The sequence below is a fragment of the Desmodus rotundus genome, chromosome 4, assembly GCF_022682495.2.
Source record: "Desmodus rotundus isolate HL8 chromosome 4, HLdesRot8A.1, whole genome shotgun sequence".
Taxonomy (NCBI): domain Eukaryota; kingdom Metazoa; phylum Chordata; class Mammalia; order Chiroptera; family Phyllostomidae; genus Desmodus; species Desmodus rotundus.
Genome location: NC_071390.1, coordinates 175,237,353 through 175,257,312, shown reverse-complemented (window position 1 = coordinate 175,257,312; position 19,960 = coordinate 175,237,353). Strand labels below are relative to the sequence as shown.

The 19,960-nt window shown below is 44.7% G+C and overlaps 1 protein-coding gene across 1 annotated transcript in view; it reads right to left on the bottom strand.

Moving 5' to 3' along the window:
* Positions 1 to 1,969: 1,969 nt before the first annotated feature.
* NKX3-2 (NK3 homeobox 2) overlaps positions 1,970 to 19,960 on the bottom strand; it is a 32,905-nt gene continuing 14,914 nt past the window's right edge. The window contains exon 3 of the transcript XR_008426706.2: positions 1,970 to 1,998. The gene's annotated coding sequence lies outside the window, so the exon portion shown is untranslated. The remainder of the gene's footprint in view (positions 1,999 to 19,960) is intronic.

The following is a 19,960-nucleotide window of genomic DNA, read 5'->3' as shown; positions in this document are numbered from 1 at the left end:
AGCTTATTTAATGTCTTAACAATGCTACAAAGTAGGTACTATTATCCCTAGTTTATAGATAAAAATATTGAGTTTTAGATACACAACATAACTTTTCTAGGTTTACCCACATGTAAACAGAAAAGCAGAGATTCAAAGCAACCCCAGTCCACCTTCAGAGTCCTTAACTGCTACGCTAAGTGGTCTTATTTTGCCAGTGTTCATATTTGTGGTCTATCAAGGAAGCCTTCCTCTTACCCTCAGCTGGTCATGCCAACTGGGGTCTGTTCTGATAATAAGTGCTTATTTGTCTTACTCTTCTATTGTCATAAGCTTCCTTTAGCACATTTGTCTTTGAATGTGTGGATTTCCCTGCACATCTTTCCTACTGGCTGTTTGATTTACGTAATTCTACCGTTCAAGCAAAACCTTCCAAACCTCAGTGACAATGTGTGATCACTTCTAGTAACAAATTTATCTTATTTATATTTTCATACAAAATTTTAAGATATAGAACACAAAACATTTTAACATTCAGTTTAATTTTTAGTGTCCCACTAGATTCATTTTACAATCCATTGAGTTGGGACCCACTGTCCCAATGACTGTCACTGCGTAACAAGTTACCACAAGCCAGTGGCACAGAATAGCACCGTTTTATTACGCTCAGGGATTCTGTAGGTTGGGAATTTAGGTAGAGCACAGCAGGGGTGGCACGTCTCTGGTGTGCAACGGCTGGGCAACGGCTGGGGAGATTCGGGTGGTGGAATGATGCAAATGCACTTGGTCTGGAGTAATCTGGAGGCTTCTTTGCTCAATGTCTGAATCCTGCACTAGGCTTGGCTGAGCTGGGGCTGTGAACAAGAACATCTATCTACCTGTAGCCTCTCATCGGGTCTTCTCACAGCGTAGTGTCTGTGTTCCCAGAGGGAGCTCCCTGAGAAGGTGACCAGAAAGAATGCATTATCCAAGACCTAGGCAGAAGCTGCCGATCTCAGAGCTGCTTCTGATGAGGGCTCGTAAGTCAAAAGTCACTTCTGCTGCATTCTTCTGGTTACAGCAAGTCACTAAGGCTGGCGTGGATTCGAGGGGAGGACAATTATACTCAATTTATCAACGGGAAGGGGACAAGGACATATTGCAGAAGAGTACATGGGATGAGAGACATTGTAGCTTATCTCTTTAGAAGGTATGATGTACTACATCCACCGTTTGGTTCTCTACTGATTGATGACACAAGTATTTACATGCAATCTACTTGGGATTGAATTGTACCCCCCCCCCAAAAAAAGATAAGTTAAAGTCCTAATCCCTGATTTGGAAACAAGGTCTCTGCAGATTAATTGGGGTAAGATGAGGTCATTGCGGTAGACCTTGCATCCAATATAACTGCTACACTTAAGGCAGAGGAGAGAGACACAGACAGGAGAGCGCCGTGTGCAGACACACAGAGAAGAAGCCCGAGGAGATGGAGGCAGGGGTTGGTGTGATGCAGCCACAAGCTGAAGAATGTCTGGGGCCACCAGGAGCTGGAAGAGGCCAGGTCAGATTCTCCCCTAGGTCCTTCAGACATCTTCGAGGTGTGGCCCTGAAGACACCTTGACTTTGGAATTTCCACCTCCAGAACCACGGGAGAATAAAAGTCTGGGGTTTTAAGACATTCAGACTCTGGTACTTTGTTTCAGCAGCCCTGGGAAAGTAATACAAAATCCCCCCATTTTTCAACACAAATACTATATACACCATTCTACAACTTGTTTTTTTTTCATTTATATGTGCTTATATTTCATTATATTCAAATGTGAATTTTGCTTAACTTCTTCCTAACATTTTTTTCACCTGAAGACATAAATATTGTTACCAACTCACTTCCGGTACACTTCAACTTGATGAACACAGGATCAATTCTTTCCATGCCCAGTTCTTTCCTCTGCTGGTCTCTGCAGGATTTTGTTAAATGGTCTTCCCTTAGCATGTTTCTTCTTCCCACTCTGATCGTGAGCAGGCAAATTTGTATGGCTGCAAGAAACAAAATCAAGCTATTTTCCCGTCCCACTTCGGAGAAATCTTCATCATTCACCCCATTTTATATCCCATCAGCTGAGCCAATTGTATGTGTTCTCTAAAGGGCTATTGCTCACAACCCAACTTCTGGTACCAACACCTCAGTTAGAACTCTTTTCCCTAAAGTAATAGTATGTACCTTGAACTAGACTTCATGACTTGTTACCAGGATACAGGAGTATCCTATGGAGCCTAAGGACAAGTGTGGAACTAAGCCTCACAGGGATTTTAAGCAAGACCCAGACATACACAAGGAAGCCAGAAAGTACTCTGTCTCTCACACTTATTTTTTCTCTCTGTGTGTTATGTAGGCCACTTGCTCTATTTAGCCTGGTATTCTCTGCTTCCTTGTCCCATCCTGGAAGACAGCCATGCCTCAGCTCCCAGGATCACTTGTCTGCAATTCCAATTGCATGCAGAGGTGAATTCTGTCTCTAAATCCCAATTCTGAATTACTGACTGAGAGAATCTGACTGGCTCAGAATCAGTTTGGTTCAGGGGGCCATTCCAGGTCTAAGCAACTGGAGCCGGGGGAGAGTCACAGAGTCTGTGGCAGGAGAGGACAGTCTGAGAAGGGGTGAGAGGAAAAAGGATTAAATTGTTCAGTGCACAGGAAATGACGTGACACATCTTTTTAGACTTTCTTTTCATTCAAAAGGTATGTGTCACCTCACATAACTGAGTGGCTATTATCAACAAGACAAGTAATAACAAGCGTTGGAGAGGTTGTGTAGAAAAAGGAACCATCATTCTCTGCCGAGGGGAATGTAAACTGGTACAGCCACTGCGGAAAACAGTATGGAAGTTCCTTTAAAAATTAAGAATAAATATATGACCCAGCAACCCCTCCTGTAGGTATCTACCCAAAAAATTTCAAAGCATTTACTCACAAAGATATATGCCCTCTTATGTATATTGCAACATTATTCACGGTGGCCAAGACATGGAGACAACTGAAGTGTCCTTCCATAGAGGACTGGATAGAGAGGATGTGGTCCATATATACAGTGGAATACTACTCGGCCATAAGAAAACATGGGACACTGCCATTTGTGACAACATGGAAGAATCTTGAGAATATCCTGCTAAGTGAAATGTCAGTGAGAAAAAGCTAAGTACTGTATTGTTTCACTAATAAATGGGATATAAAACTAAAACTCATAGACACTGATGATGGCATGGTAGTTACCAGAGAAAAGGGGAGTGGAGGGAGGGTAGGAAAGGGTAAAGGGGGTCAGAAATATGGTGACAAAAGAACATTTGTGTATTGGTGGGCACACAATACAATCTACAGATGATGGACCATGGAACTGTGTGCCTGAAACCTATATAATTTCGTGAACTAATGTCACCCCAGTAAATTTAATTTAAATAAAGAAATATAAATAGAAAGCAATCAACAAAAAAACACACCTTTTATGTGCATATTGTTTTGGGGTATTGTGTACTGTACTGGTTCAGTGTTACAAAAGGGTGAGACCCGGTGAAATAAGGAACAGATTTGGGACTAGAGTACAGATATCTTTGAATGTTGTAAGTATTAATAAGTTTTCCTCTGAGGCAAAACACCCCTGTCCAAGACTGAAGAAACATATCTATAATAAATGCTCACGGAATTTAAATTAATTAAATCTTCAAAATTCACCCTGCCTGAGGGGGATAAAAAGTCATGTTCAGCCTCTTTTCTCCCCGGGTCTCTCCCTTTTGTTTCTTTCTTCCCAGCAGCACCCAGCCACCCTGGCTGCTTCTTGCTCCTCCCTGATTTCCCTAGAACTTTAGAGTCCCATTCCACATCCTCTGTCCTCTGTGCTCTTGGTGCCAGCCTTTGTCTGCATGTTGGTGGAGACTGTGGGAGGGAGAAGGAGGAGCCTGAGAATGGGGGAACATCACACTCATCAGCACTTCCTTCCTAAAAGATGGTCATATACATAAAAGGAATTCAAGTGAGCAAAATTTCTCCACCTGTTACATCTATTTATTTATTTACCCTTGATGTTTAGCCTCTCTCTTCTCAGAAACAATCAGAGGCACCTCTGCTCATCTCCATACCTTCATCTTCGCTCCTTCTTCCCTTTCTGCGCTTTTCCTCTGCAGGGTGATGTGCAGTGCTAACCTTCAATGCTTACACTTAGTCTTAACACAGGAACTGTGGATCCCATTGATGCTCCCCAGTTCTGAACATTATTTCCTGCCCTGCCTTTGAACCTCCAACTTCACATTTGAGGAAGATAATGGGAAACCTTATAGTGTCTTGGATGGGGTTCTCTGGAGACTCTGAGCTGGAGAACTGCATGCAGGTTTCCAGGCGAGACTCCTGTAAGGACGTCCGGATCTGCAGCGTGAGAAGCCCACCCTGAAAACAGTTGCAACTGAGGCCTCAGCCCACCGTACAACACACTATAGAGCTGGGGTGGCTCCTCAGGGTCATACAAGATTGCAACCAGGGAGCTAGGTTCTTGTGTTCCTCAATCAGCTAATCATTAACCATGAGACATCCCCTGGAAGGGGGCATAACCTTGGCCAAAGCAGTTTCCTACAGCCAAGGGCAATTCTCAGTGAGGGATGCAGCTGTGAGCTGTCAAAGCTGGTGCCCCTGGCTCTGAAGATGAGACCGGTTACCGTGAAGAAAGTATCTTGCGGAGCACCAGAGTAGGCATTATACATATGGTATCACAGCACGGTCGGTGACTTGAAAATCGGGAGATGTGTGCCTTGGTCCTGGCGCTGCCAAAACTGTGCATCCTTAGACAGATTACTTGATCTCTACGGACCCTTGTTGCCTCATTGATAAAATAAGAGGATTGTAGCACAGTTCACAGGTATCCATCCGCTCTTAGAGCAACAAACCCATGTGAACATAGAGAGAGGACAAGGAATGTAGTTACAGTCATGAAACATTCAACACTCGGGAGGTGCTTTACAGTATGACTTATTAGCCCCAATTTAAAATAAGTGTATCTATATACACTGATTTATAAAGTTCAGTAAGTAATATTATAAGGTAACAAAAAGCAGGTTGCATAACAGGTATGTTGGAGATAAATCACACAAAACAAAATTATGTATAAAAACGTGTTAGTGTCTGGAGGGACCAACACCAAAGTAACATCCGTAATTACCACCAGGAAGGTTCTAGAATTGAGGTGAAGCAGGATAGGAGAGGAAGGAAAGTGAATTCTTTCACGTTATATAAAATGTATTTTTAATAGTCACACATTAGTTTTGACATTACAAATAAAAAGAAAAAAGTATAAAGTAGATTAACATTAGGTGACTGAATGTGAGCTCCTAGATTCCAGCTCTGAAATTTCGTGATTTTACGGCCACTCCTATATTTTTCTTCCATCTCCCTCCCTGGGACAGCTAGCCACCAAAATACCGGTAATCCTAACAATCCGAACAGGATGGGGAGTTGACCTTGGCAGCAGATCCAGCCAGAAGTGATAGAAGAGGTGAGAAACACAAAAAAGAAATAATCTTAACAGCGACTGCCTCTCAAATATACACGTATTAGCTAAGGAAACCTTAAAAACCATTTGACGGATATGTCCTCTCCACTGAACTCTAGTGTTGATTCAGTAGATGTAGCAGTAGCAAGAGGTATTGAAACGGGAATAGCTTCACATACGTGTTTGCTGATTCACACAGGTCTTTGAGAAAGAGCTTGGACTGTTAATATAGAAAGGAACGTTAGGCCCCAAAATGTGATTCTATCTTGGTAGTAATCTTTAAATATGTGTAAATTCTTTTCCTCAGGCATTCTTGATGTCCACCCTTTAAAAAATAAGCTGTTAAAATGCTGCAGTTAAAATAATCATTGTACATCACCCCTGAAGTACCCTAAAAATGAAGTATTTTGAAGAAAGAGTCTACGCATGCACCAAATAATATTTCTTACTTATAAACGCTGAAGTCCTCTCAGCTTAGGCAGGCACAGTGTGGAAATTCACCTTTAACTACTTTGCTAATGTACAGAATGTCGTAATACTCTCCAAAAATTAAGCCAAAGAAGGGAGGACTGCCTCCTCTCTCTGCCAGAATGGGAATGTTTAGGGCAGAAAGCTCCTTAAAGTGAAGAAAAGGATCGGACCCAATTAAAACTGCAAAGGAAACTTCGAAAGAACGAATGCCATTAGCCCAAACTGGAACGTGGCCAAAACACAGGGTAATACTTCAACTCTCAGAAAAAGTGCCACGGGGATATTTAACAGCCGCAGGTGGCCCAATGCGTTCTCCTAAGTCTCATCAGAAAAGTCATTTACAGCAACAATATTCACCAAGGTAAGGTAATATTACTTGACAAATTGCATATTCAATTACTATGTTTAAACCCTGACATTTGTCAGGTATCAATTGAAACTGTTTCTCTATAGGACAATAAACAGAGAAATGCCACACTTCTGTTATTAAGCAAGATTACAGCACAGGAAACAATTGTTATTAAATCTAGCATTGGCCTTTCCTTAAATGAAAAACCAATTATTATTTTGTCCAATAAACTGAGCCTTGATATATACATGTTCACAATTGTCCTTTGATATTTTAGAAATTTCAGGAGAGCCTTACCAAGATTTTATTCCCCACAATATTTTCCCACTATAGGCTTACCTTATATGACTTCAATCAGTTTTCTATTTTTCCATAATCTTCCTGAGAATAAGCCTGAGTGGTTTTTAAAATGTCTCAATTCATATCGTGCAATATTATATAATACATTTTCTTATTTTGTTCTTTATTTTAAATTTCATTTATATTGTTTCACTTTTTTGAAATGTTTTCACTTTTATTGAGACATAATTGACACATATCATTGTATCAGTTTACGGCGAACAGCATAATGGTTTGATTTGCATATATTGTGAAATGATCACTACAGTAAGTTCAGTTGACACGCCTCTTCTCATATAGACACAAGGAAAACAAAAGAATTTCCCGTTGAGAAGTCATGGGGTTACTTTCTTAGCCACTTTCCAGTATATCCTATCACACAGCTGAAGTTGCCCTGCTGTGCGTTATGTCCCTAGCTCTTACGTATCTTATGCTGGGAGTTTGGCCCTTTTGAACACTTTCTTCTAATTTCCTGCCCCCCTCGACCCCCGCACTCTACCTCTACCTCTGTTTTTCTCTAAGTTTGTTTGTTTAAGATTACACATGTATGTGAGATCATACAGTATTTGTCTTTCTCTGACCTATTCCACTTAGCATAATGCCTTTCACGTCCATCCATGTTGTCACAAATGGTTGGATCTCCTCTTTTTTAATTGCTGAATAATATTCCTGCATATGTCTTATGAGATATATATATATAATCTCACAACTTCCTTATCCATTCATCTGCCTAGGTTGGACACTTAGGTCGTTTCCAATATCTTCATCTCTTTCATTTCTTTACTTCCCTTTAAATCTCTCTGTTTGTCTCTCTCCCTCCTCCCTCCCTCTCTCCCTCTTCTCCCCCCTAGGACTGTAAGAGAAACACTTTGTGGACTGCGATAGAGAGGTGATGGAAAATGCAGGCCTGTTAAGTGACATAACACATCCATTCTTGAATCCTGCAAAGGATATTATGTGAGCAAATGCACAGAGTGAAACCTTAAAAAGGTTTGTTTTAAAATGTTGAATGCTTGAGAGCTCTGCTTTTACCTGCTGTGATTTAAAAGGCTAGAGGCCTCATTTTGAGCCACTAAAATTCAAAGTGACAGAAACCTACAAATTTTTATTGCTGTGCATTTAATAAAATTTACATTTACAAGCTGTCAGTTTGAAATGTGGAATAACTGGCACTTTCGCATCCAGACTAGCAGATTTGGTTGTATTTGGGGCTCATTACTACCTACTTACATGTTCCTTAAACAGTCAGAATAATCCTTCAATCTATGACTTTTGATATCTCTTAATTCAACACTGCACAAAAACACCATTGAGTTTGCAGTAAGGTCAACAAAAGGAATTTATTGTGCTCCCATAAAGCAAGCCGTAATTAAGAGCCCCCTTTCTGCTTGTTTTAATGTGCTAATACGAGAACATTAGAACCAAGGAACGGCCAATTGCTAGGTGTCTGCAGCAGCTGCCTCGTTTTTTGGTAATTTACTTACTCAATTATGTCGACTCTCTTAAATCCACAACACTGGTGGGTGGTAAGTTAGAGGGATAATAAAAAACATGGAGTAGGAAACGCCTTTAATGCATGTTTTATGTGCATCTGGGGTAACGTTTTCTTGTTTGTTTGCTTTTGAGAACAGGAATTAAAGATTGTAACTTCAGGAAACTCAGCACAGGAATAAACGTGCATGGGTTAAGACACCTCTAAAAATCATGAGATGTCTAATAATCCTGTGGTGATGTGGTCTGTTCTGAAAAAGAATATTAAAGCAAATGTTTGACTCAGTATTACAAAAACAGATTATCTAATGGCTTCCAAAGGGGAAATATGAGAAGGACTGTTCATAAAGTTTCTTAATAGTAATAAATTATACACACTTCCTTATTTTCCACATAAACGGAAAGACAAAGAGAGACTCGAGGTGGAGAATGCGTTCTCTCAGCTTTAGGGGGGCCCCACTTCAATCAAATCTCTGCAAATGGTTTGCGACGTGAACCTGACATTCTTCTCAAATAAGCACCAGAAAAATGCTCATGACACTTGCAAAATATCTAATTTTTCTTAATATTTAAAGCAGTTGTGAATGCCAGCCTCAAAGTCTCATTTCTTTAGAATGCATTTGTTCTGTATGCAGGTCAGAACACAAAGTGGGTTAAAGGCCCAAGGTGGAAAATTCACCCTGATTCACCTTGCCATTATTCAAATATGAAAAATTAAATTGTCGAGCGAAATGCAAATTACTGACTTGACCTTGAACGTTCAAATGACCTCACTTCGGATTTCATTTAAATTATCTGTATAATTGTGGCATTCATATAAAAGGGCACTCTGAAAAATGTTGATATAATTTGAGACTTAGAGAAGAGGTTAAGCAATTCTCTTCAAATGTCAAAATTAATGTAGTATTCATCATCCATTTTCTTTTCAATTAAAGTCCCCCCAAATTTATTTGATAAATCAAATAATCTTAATTTTGCAGCTCAAAAATTGCAGAATAATTTACAAATATATTAACCTACAAATTCAATATTCTCAAACTTTCCTCCTCGGAACTTTTTATCTTCTCTTAGACAAGGTAGCATAATTGAAAATGATAGAGAACAAAAATACCCTACCCTACTTTGTATAATTACTTTTCAGTGATTGTATATGAAATCATTTTTATCTTTTGCCCCAAAGAGAACATTTTTTCATTTTGGTTTCAAGGGAATTGAAGGTACAAAGTATTATATTATACCCAATTCAGCCCTATGCAATGTTATATTCAGTAATACAGGCCCCTTTCTACATTTTCAAAAGCAATTTATGCCTCACTTTTCTTTTTAGTTGCCAGAAATGAATTAAAAAGTTTGGAAGGGAGCCTATGAAATTTTGTTTTCAAAATGAAAAGTGAAACCTGAAAATGGCTGTGAGGCTACAAAATGACAGAAAGCATGTAAAAGTCATCTTTTCTCCTTTTTTATTTTCCTACTAATGAAGCCGCTGAACTAAGGGGACCCTACTGAGTTTTCACTGCAAAGACCACTGAACTAGCTTCTCTCTGAATCCTGTGTGTTCACGACATCCAACCCGAGCTACTGGATTCTCTGAGTAAGTCTAGTTTGAAAGAGTATGCCCTGCTCAGAAAATGTAGACAAAAATAACGTCTGTAATACAGTCAAATGATTTCCCCCTCTAAAAACCTGACAACATAATCATCTTACGATAAACCTAGCAGTGACATAGCTATGATAACACATACCAGTGACCCATCTACTACAGTTTAGAATTTAGAAAGAGGATCTTTCGCCCTCCATCATCATTACGGAGCACGCTCGGGAGAAACAGGAATGCTTCCACGCTCACCCTCGTTCTGACACTTAGTTTCAATGTCCGTTTACGTGTTAGGTTTGTTGGTCTAGTACATGCATTGGATATGTCAGGTCTACATTAATTAACTGCTTGTCTTCAAGATAACTGAACTCTAAGTAACTAAAATAACACCAATATTAATATAATTGTATTTACTAAGCTTCCACTACACCCTCCTGCCTGACATAAGTATTGGAATTATAAGTCAGCCAGGCCTGAACAGCAATCTTCAAGAAAATTGCTTTAAATTGGCCTTCATTAGCGCTCACGGAACTGCAAAACAACTCCAAGTGCATGCCTTATGGAAGGTAAGCCAGTAGCAATAGCTGCCTATTAAAAGGGCGGCCATTTACCTGCTCAACCAGCATTCACCACATTCTAGAAATACTATTCAATAAAGACTCTTCAACCACAGAATAATCCTGCTATTTCTAAGTATTGGAACTATTATGACCAAGTTTAAAATTCCTTCCTTCTATGGCATGGATGTTAATTCCAGTCTACTTTTCTTTTTCAGTTTTAGGGAATTGGAGATTGTAATTGAACTTTAAAATTTCCCTTACATAATGTTGTTCCTGGGTTATAGAAAAATTAGTACCACACAGTAACAAAGAATAAAGGAACTAAAACTTTCACCGAAAACTCAAATTTATTTAGATACCAACACCAAGAAGAAAATATATTTGCAAGGGAAGAAAAAATGTTTCTGTTTCTTAGCCTGGCTTTGAAAAGCATGCTCTTCCTTGACATCTGCATAGTAAAGGGGAGTTTAATTTCCTTGGTCAACTATCCTTTCTGAAAACCCTGCATTGGCAGACTTGGAAATGGAAGGAATTTTTCTCGGGGATTAATTCGCAGCTCTTCTTAACACTCAAAATGCTGAATATCTTCAGTACAGACGCCAGGGAATTTGCCCCTTGGAGTTATGCTTTTTAGCAAACAAATGTTAAAGAGAAATGTTTTCAACAGAAAAAAGGCCACATGAAATCTATCGGACATATGAAGTCATCTGATATGAACTTGAGATACTATGAAGGGTCCCCCTTGAGCTCTCTCTGGTTCACAGCTGGAAAGAGTGCCAGCATTCTGTCCTTTATATTGGCATTTCCATTTCTGAACCTCACCCCTGGTTTTGTTCCAAAACATAACATTTCAAAACAGAACAGTAAAGTGAAACATTTTAGGCCTAGCAAGTAAAGACCACCTTCTTGAGCGCCAGGTAGTTTTTCTCAAAGCCTAAGTCCATAGCCAATTCTTCCATTCCAGCTTGAACCATTTAATTTAGTAAGCACTTTTTTAACACAAGTTTCTGTGAATTCATGTCTGTTCAGTGAAGCATTGCTATTCATGTCAGTAGAGGGATACGGCTTAGAGTGGTGGCTGCAATTTGGATCTGAACGTCAATTGATCCCAGTTCCACTACTGACTATCTATGTAGCTGTAAGGAAGTTACTTACACGCTCAAAGGCTGGATTTTGGTAGGGATAATATCAAAGATTTTCATATTAGCAAATGAAGTAATGTTTGTAAGGCACCAGCACAATGCCGAGAGTGTGAGAAGCTCCCAGTGGTGGTAGCTGTCATCTCCATGGTTGATTGAACCATTTAAAAAAATTAAGTGAAATAGTTTTAGACCAAAATGGCCAGTCACAGCTTTTAAAGCTTTGTCAATGTTCAGTTCAAATTTCGATTGCTCTGTCATAGACTGCCTCAACATGCCAGATAAAATGTAAAGACCTAGACCATTCATAAAACACTATCCCCCCCCCCAAAGAAAAGTAAAGCCAGGTTTTTTTCCCTCCAAAATATCTGGACATCTGATCCTACTAACAGGACATAAAGTGATAAATGGCATTTTTCACTTTTCTTCAAAGACCTTTGCTTTGTGATATTTTCCTTCCTATGCCATTTGGTTGACATGCAAATGGCATAAGAAGGACCATGTATTTTAAACCTTTATTTCAAGATTTATCTTGAAGCTGACCTTGATTTTTTTCAAAATAGTCCACTGTCAAGTCGAACTCTCAAGCTTTGCTCTTTATTCTAATTCCAGACTCACACAAGTTACTTTTTTGATACTTAAAAAAAAAAAGCTAAGAAAAAAATATATATGGAAAGTAAGTGCACAGTTGTTCCCACTTCTCCTGAGCAATAAGCAATTTCCAATGTAGGTAATATAAACTAACTCCCTTCATCGCAACACCCATCAAGACCCAGGATTGTTTGCCGCTACGCCAATCTACCTGTTCTTTACTGAGGCACCCATTTCGAGGGATCTAATTACCTTATTAAAATTATTTCCAATTTTAAGATTAACACTAAAGGAGTATAGAAAGCCGAACTAAAAGCCACGTGTGGCTCCTTGTTTGAGTGGGCGAGAATGAGTTCAAACTCATTGGCACTAAGGAGAGAACTGGGTGCTCTGCTAAGGGAGCGGGGGGACTTCGATTTAGGCTTCCTATCTGTAAGACAAAGTAGGGAGGACAGCCTAGGCTAAGCATTGGCAAAAAGTAGACCCCCAACATAACAAAGGAGTTGCCATGTGGTCTCCGCAAAGACTGGCTGAAAAAAAGGCACCAGGAGTCAAGAGCTTCCTTCTGTCCTGGGGCCAGGGCCGCCGTGGAATGCAGTTAATGTTAGGCATATACAACAACACAGATTCGGCCAGTTTACACTTAACCCTGCCACTTTCTACTTGCCTCCCTCCATTCAGGGAGGTAGGGACTCCAGAAGTCAATGGGAGTTCAGGGCACGTGAGCATGTGTATGGCAAGCCCATACAGCCCAACCAGGCCCATAAAAGCCAGGAAATGAACAAGTTCAAGTTCTCATAGTGTGTTAATGTGCCCACAAATGTACCTACTTTATACATTTAACAGCTCATTTAGTAATGAAAAATGCTATGTACAACATGTAGCTGCATGTGCAAGGTGGGGTAATTAATATGCCTATATGTGCTGCTTAATTGTTTCATTCCCTGTATTTTTGGTTAATGTAACACTCTGCAAATTTTTATATAAATAGTTTATATTTTATATGGCATTCCACGTAAAAGAAACCAAGGGGGAATGACGAATAAGGGAAAATTCTAATGGTATTCTTGTTCAATTTCATTAGCTCGATATTCTACCTCCTTTTTCCCCTATAAGCTGCCAATATATTGACACAAAACTTTCAATCCTATCATGGTCACTCAGCAAGTGAATAGCTGGCTTCGCAAAAGAAAAAGGAGAGTTCCAAATCTGTCGGAATTAACATTTTACATTTTCACTCATTTCTCAGCCAAGCCATCTTTGCAAAACAGCCAGATATCAAGTTTGACATTTTGAAGTCCAAACATGTTTGAATTGTCAGTTTGAAAACTGGGGAAGCCTGGTATAAAAAGCTGAATTTTAAAAGTTTTCGCTATTACTAGTGAGGTCTGGAGTTTTGTTGTTTTTCTAGGAGAACCCAAAGGCCGTTGAAGATGTTTTTTCCATCAATTTTTCACAAGCATTTAAGCTAAAGGGGGAGGGAGGTGGAAAGATGGGCGGACATGGTTTTCTTTGGGGGAAGGAAATTACAAGTCACCGCAAATAATTCACCTGGGTAGGTAAAGACGAGAAACACTGTTTGTTTGTGGATCACTGACAACTTCATTGCCTCCTGCCCCAGGGAGGGACTGCGCCTCTCGCTCCATTTCAGACGCGCTGGGAAAGGGCTTGGAGAGGGAACTGGGGAGGAGCAGGTTCCAGGTGTGGGTTCAGCTCGGCCTCCGCCAGCGGCCTCCGCAGGTGGCTCTCGTTGGCAGCGAGACGCGGCGCAAACCACCCGCTTGGGAAGCCTGATGTGACCCTCGCGGAAGCTGGCAGGAAGCGACGCCCCAGTGCTTCGCGAGGAGATTGCGGCCTCCGGGAGTCGGCGGCTGCTGGGCCCGGCTTGGTCCTGTGCTGCAAGACCCGAGTTAGGAGAAACTCGAGCTCCCACACTGTCCAGCTGCGAGACCGCGTCGCACCCACCCTCCCCGATGCTGGCAGAGGCCTCGCCTCCGGATTGGGTGTCGGCAGAGACGCAGGTCGAGGAGCTCAGAGCCCCAGGACAGCCGCTGCGCGCGGGCGCTCTTGCCCCTGCGGGGACCTGGGGCTGCAGTGCTGCCCGGGCCGCGCGCGGCGGGCACCGCCAGACTCCACCCGGCGAAAGCTACTCAGAGGCCAAAGGGGCCAGGGGAACTGAAGTGTGAGACGGTGCATTGACCCTGCAGCCTTCACTGCGGGCGGCCTGGCTGGAGGAAGGGGCTTAAATGAAGGCCTGGCTCTCCCCTGCTAAACTGTCCGCTCCCCGAGGGAGGGTCTTCGGCCCTTCCGGTGTCCCCAGTGCCCAGAGCACAGTGGCTCCCAGCACAGGCTGATCCAGCCAAGGCCCGACTCCACTCCCCCTACATACGCGCCCTGCAGCTCTGGGCGTCTCCCTGTGAGGTCCCTGAACCATGTGCACCAGGACCACCCGAGGGGTAAAACTGCGGATCCTGGGCCCCACCCTCAGCCACTGAACCCAGCACACTCGCCATTGAATGTTTACGCATGCTGAAGTGGGGGGTCTGCTGGGCCCTGACACCAGCCGGAGCTTTCTCGTTGGGGAAGCACCTTCGCCCCTCTCCTGCTACGCAATGAGGGAGGCATTGCCAGCTTGTCTTACAGAAGAAGAACCTGCAGGACAAAGTGGGGATGCCCAAAGCCGGGTGCGGGAAGCGGCCCTGCGTGGCTGAAGCTCTACCCTCAAGCGCAGCGTCCCGCAGGGCGCGACGCTGCTAAGATTTGGGAGATTCACCGCTCCCGCTCCCGCATACCTGAATGGATTCCCCTCCACCTGCTCCCCGCACTTTGATTGCTGGGGTTCCTGGGACCGGGAGGGAATGCCCAGCGTGGAGGGCAGAGGCAGGTTACAGCCAGCTTCACCTTCTGCCCCTGGGAAGTAGGAAGGGAAGAGGGAGTGGGAGGCACTGCCTGGCTGGTACCTGTGCGTCGGGCTAGGTGACCTCCACGAGGGCCTGGTATGCACCCCGGCAACCCCATCCCACCCCAAACACTTCTACCTGTGGCCCCTACTCCATCCCATCCCACCGGCGCCGGGCCTTCACCACGGGGGGGGGGGGTTCCTCTCCACTCACTGCTGGCCTACCTCCCCTCTCCCACCCATCCCACCCGCCCCCGGTACACCAGCCACTATGCGGACCAGATTCCCGGCCTAGTCTTCTCTGCTCGCGGTGCCCGGGGGTTGGGAGTGGGGTCGCGGATGAGACCCGCGCGGCTGCCCAGCACCGTCCCGGAACCGCCGTTACACACGCACTCCTAGCTCGCGTGCCTCGGCCTCCAGCACCCTGGATGGGCTCGGTGTTTGGGCACGACGGTGAGTCATTCCGTGGCAGTGGGGTGACCTTCCGACTGGAGCACTCCGGGAATGAAACTAAATCAGCGTCCTCTGCCCGCCAAGCCAAGAGCCTCAATTCACAGACCGTCGTGCTCTGCTTGGCACGCGGGCGCGCACACACACACACACACATACCCACACAATAGCCCAGGTATTACAGGCAAGGTGTTTATTAAGCTAGTGGCTTTCTGCCACCGCGATTACCATCACGGAGGCCATTTGGGTCGCAGGTGAGAAGACCGCCAACGCGGCCTCGTTTCCCTTCCCCGCGGGGTTGTCGCGGCAATTCTGTCCGCTGGTCTTTGGCAACACGAGGATAACAACGCCTTCCTCTTCCCGTGAACGTTGAGTGAAGCCTACGGAAAGTCAGATGTCAGGCACCGTCGTGGGCCCCAGGGAAGCAGCCGAGGCTGCACAGAGTTGTGGTTAGAGACACGAACTGTCAGGTTCAAATCCAGGTTCCATCGTCTGTTAACTGTAGGACCACAGAGACATTGGTGTTTGTACCTCAGTCCTCTTATCTGTCAAATGGGGGTAATATGTCTCTCATAGAACAGATGTGACAAATTGATGAGCGTATGTAGCTTGTCCTGGTGGCGGGTCCCTATGGAAAGCTCATCAAATCGTGAGCTGTGTCTCTCATTAGCCTGCTTCAGAGTGCAGCGCGACATCCACCCTTCCTGGTCCTGCCAACAACCTTTCCATATGGACCAGAAGGAAGGGTACCCACGCGGAGAACGAGGGGGGAGCCCGCACGCTGGGCGCTCTGGCGGAGGCCACCCCTCGGCCCCCGGGAAGTGCCAGGGCCGCGGGGCGCGGACCAGGTGCCGCAAAACCAACCGCCGGCGCAGACGAAGAGCTGCCGAGAGAAGCTGCCGATGCCGCCGCTGCCCAGGCTTCCGCCACCTTCCTGCGCACAGGCGCTGGGCGCCAAGAGACCCCAGCCGCACCTTTTCCGAAGTGAACGCCTGAGACAGTCTCATATCTGAGGGAAATGCCAATACAAAGGTCTCTCAGCTACAAATGTGCTTCAGTGAAACGGACGGAAGTTGCCCCACGGGCCTTTCAAAGGCTCTTCGGGGAAAGCTTAGAAACAAACCTTGAGCCTTCTTGTAAACACGTCCCAGACGGTCCTGCATAGTCCCTCTTGTTCCAGGCATTTACGATGGGACTTAACAATAGGGACGTCCTTTGCTCCAGTACCGTGTGCTAGGCGCATTGCCAGGCATTTCACACGCTCTAATCCTAAATCCGCAAAATCGGTGCTGAAGCCTGTGGGCCGTTCAGTGCCTCCGCGGCACACTGTACTGGTAACTAAGATGCGAGGGATGCGGATTTCTGATCAGCGTTGTCTTCCAGGGAGCCCCAGATGAATTCGGCCCTCACGCTGGCATTTTGTGAAGGACTAAGCAGCAAGTGCCCAGTTCAGACTAGAATGCCACCTGTCTGTCCCAGCCACAGACCTGGGGAATGACAATGGGAGGTTGGCACAGCATTTCGCCCTGTAGGAGTGGGCAGAGCAGCATTGGGCAGCCGAAGCACCAGGCCTGCAGCCTCCCTTCCAGTGGATCACAAGGACATACCCAAGTCAAGAGTGTGCTTGTTCTGCCAGAATAGCTTAAAGGCAAACTTCCAGCTACCCCCAGACCCCAGAGCTCTTCCTATGAGGAAATTCTGGAGTCTCTGCGAAGTGGAGATTGGTATCGTCCTTGGAGAGGTGGCAGCTGGCTCACACAGGCTGTGACAGGTGCAAGGCCACTGAACGGCAAGTGAGCATGTCAGTCTTGAACTCAGATCCTTGCTAAAGTCCTTGTCCCTGAGCAATCAACCACAGTCATCACAGCATTTACCAATTACATCATCTCCCTCTGGACTGGGTAGTGCCTCTAAAGGCAGTTTATTTACTAGGAAGGAACAAAAGCTAATGATAATGAACTCTTACTGAATGCCAGACACTGAAATAAATGATTTATGTTTGTCTTTTTTAAAAAAAATCATCTACACAAGAAGGAACTGAGGCACAAACAGATTATTAGTTCAAGCTCCTGGCTAGTAAGTGGCAGACATACAGGCCTCTGACTGGAAAGGCCCGGCTCCAAACTGCCATCCTAGGCAACACTTAAAACATTGCTTTGTAGGGCTCCATCCATGTGTGGTAGCTTCAGTCTACAGTTGTTTGTTAAAACCCAGGCAAAGACTCAGCTTCCTTGTGAGCCACAGGGCATCTTTGAAGATGGCTACCATGTATTAATTGCTTATATGCCAAGCACCAGTAATTAACCATGTATTATGTGCCAGGCACACTTCTAAGCCATTTACAAGTTTTAAAACATTTCATACTCAGCAAAAGCCTAGGAGGTAGGTTGTATGGCTGACCCCAATTTACAGATGAGCACACTCATGAGGCCTATGTCATACGAGCAGTAAAAAGCAGGCTAAAGCTTGACTCCCAGGCAGTTGGGCTGTAAATGATTCTCTGCTAGAAGTGAAATCGAAGACTCTCTTGTGCAGAGGCCTCTGTGCCAATAGCTACCACATTTTTTCCTCCAACGTATTTGTAGGGAAGGGTGTCATTATCGGATGGAGTTTCTGTACTGATATAAAGCTCCAAGCACCCTCAGGAAAAGAAGAGAGCCTCTACCCCCATACTTAGCCTCGGTCTCCAAATCAGTAAAAATGAACAGTCAATACAACTCTTGTCAGTTTGAGACTTGTGGATGGTGCCTGGATCCTGAATGAGGAAGGCCAGAGGGGCTCTCCGCCTGGGGTATGCCCCTATTATAGGGAAAAGTGTGGGCCAGCTACCTCCAACGCTCTTTGCTTACCAAGCCTCTGGTGGCTACCAAGCCCTTTCACAAACATCCTTCCATCAAGGAAGGAGGTGGAAGGAATCTGTTATTCTTTGATTTAATAAGTAACCAAAACATAGAATCACAGTAGACATGAACCACTTTGACTTCAAGTTGGCCAAGAGATTGAGCCAAATAGGCTCCTAGTTTATCCTGATAGTTAATTGTCTTTAGTCACCCTCTGTGGAAGCCTCCAACTCATTTGTGTCTGAAAAATGTATTCCCAAAACATTTCTTTTTAATCAATAAAGGCTGACTTTGGGGATAGGACGGGGTAGGTGCTCCAGAGAAGGCAGCTGCTTTAGCGTTTACACTAGTTGGTGCATCTCAGCCTCGTCCTCTGCCCACCCCTCCCTGGGTGTAGAAACAACAATGGAAGCTGGGGCAGTGACTGAGTGGGTCCCCAGCAGACCTTGGTTGCAGGGAAAGGCACAGGCCACGCAGGAGGGAGGTGGAGTGAAGAGCCCATTGGTCGCGGGCTTGAGGACAAATGACTCTACTAGTGGATGTGGCGCAAAGCAGCACAGAGGCCGGGCATGGCTTTCAGACCTTGGCCTGTGACCTCTTCTCCAGAGGTCAGTTTTCTGGGTGTGCGCCGGGGTCTCCTCGACCCTTCTGAGTCAAAGCTGGTGTTGGGAAAGAGGAGTGTGCTTGGAGCAGAGCGCATCTGCAAACGCAGGGGCCCCTAGCAGAATGGACTTCACAGCAAAGACCCAGAGCTCTTCCACAACCTGTTCTAAACGCCTGTGTCGCCCTGGGCTCAGAGTGACAGCTAACTTCCAGTGACTCATCAGAACCCTCTAGGGAAAGCTATGGCTTCCTTGCCCTATTGGGGCACGTTCCTTAGCACCTGCACCCAATGCAGGGGAGTCCCCATGAAGGTTGGCACCTTCCCAGTGCCTGGATGGGAGGACTCTACCAATTTCTCAGCCATTTTTAGAGGTGGACCTTTTCAACCCTTGTCTTACAGAAGATGAATCTGAGGTTCTGTGACAGATTCCTCAGGCAGGGTTAGCAAATTCTGAGCAGACACTCACCAGGTGTACTTCCTGCTCCCCAGAACAAGTGCACATCGGTCAACATTGGGACCCTCACACCCAGGAGATGCGAGTGTCACTGTGAACCCCCGTGGAGGGGTTGTATCTCTTCACTCCTCTATCCTCAGGGCCTTGCCCAGACCCACACCTGAAGTGAGGGTGGTGGGAGGTGCACAGAGGCAGCGACTCCAGAAGCAAACTAGGGAATGTTGGCTAACAATGGGGTTCTCTGGGGCAACCCTAAAGTGGACAACAACTAAGACAAGGACATGAGAGTCTCATGTTTGGCTCTCACCTACTCAATTTCTTCACACCTAAAGTGAGGATAATAATCCACCCCACCCCCCTTTGGGTTAGAGCTGAACGTGAGAGGTCGAAGCAAATTGCATGACCTTAGAAAGCTGTTAAATTCCCAGGTTCTGGGCTGTACACCCATCTCTACCAGCTCTGTGATCTTGGGCAAATGACTTAAACTCCCTGTGCCTCAACTTCTTCCTGTGTGCTTAGCCCACACACCCTGTCAGCGCTCTAACAGACTTTCTTCCTACAACTTAATGGAGTAAAGTTTGAGGCTTGCAAATAAAGAAACGAGTGAGGTCTCCCTGTCCAGGGCAGAGGGACACAACAGTCTCACTGCTGGGGACTCCACAATGGTTCGGAGGAAAACACACCCTC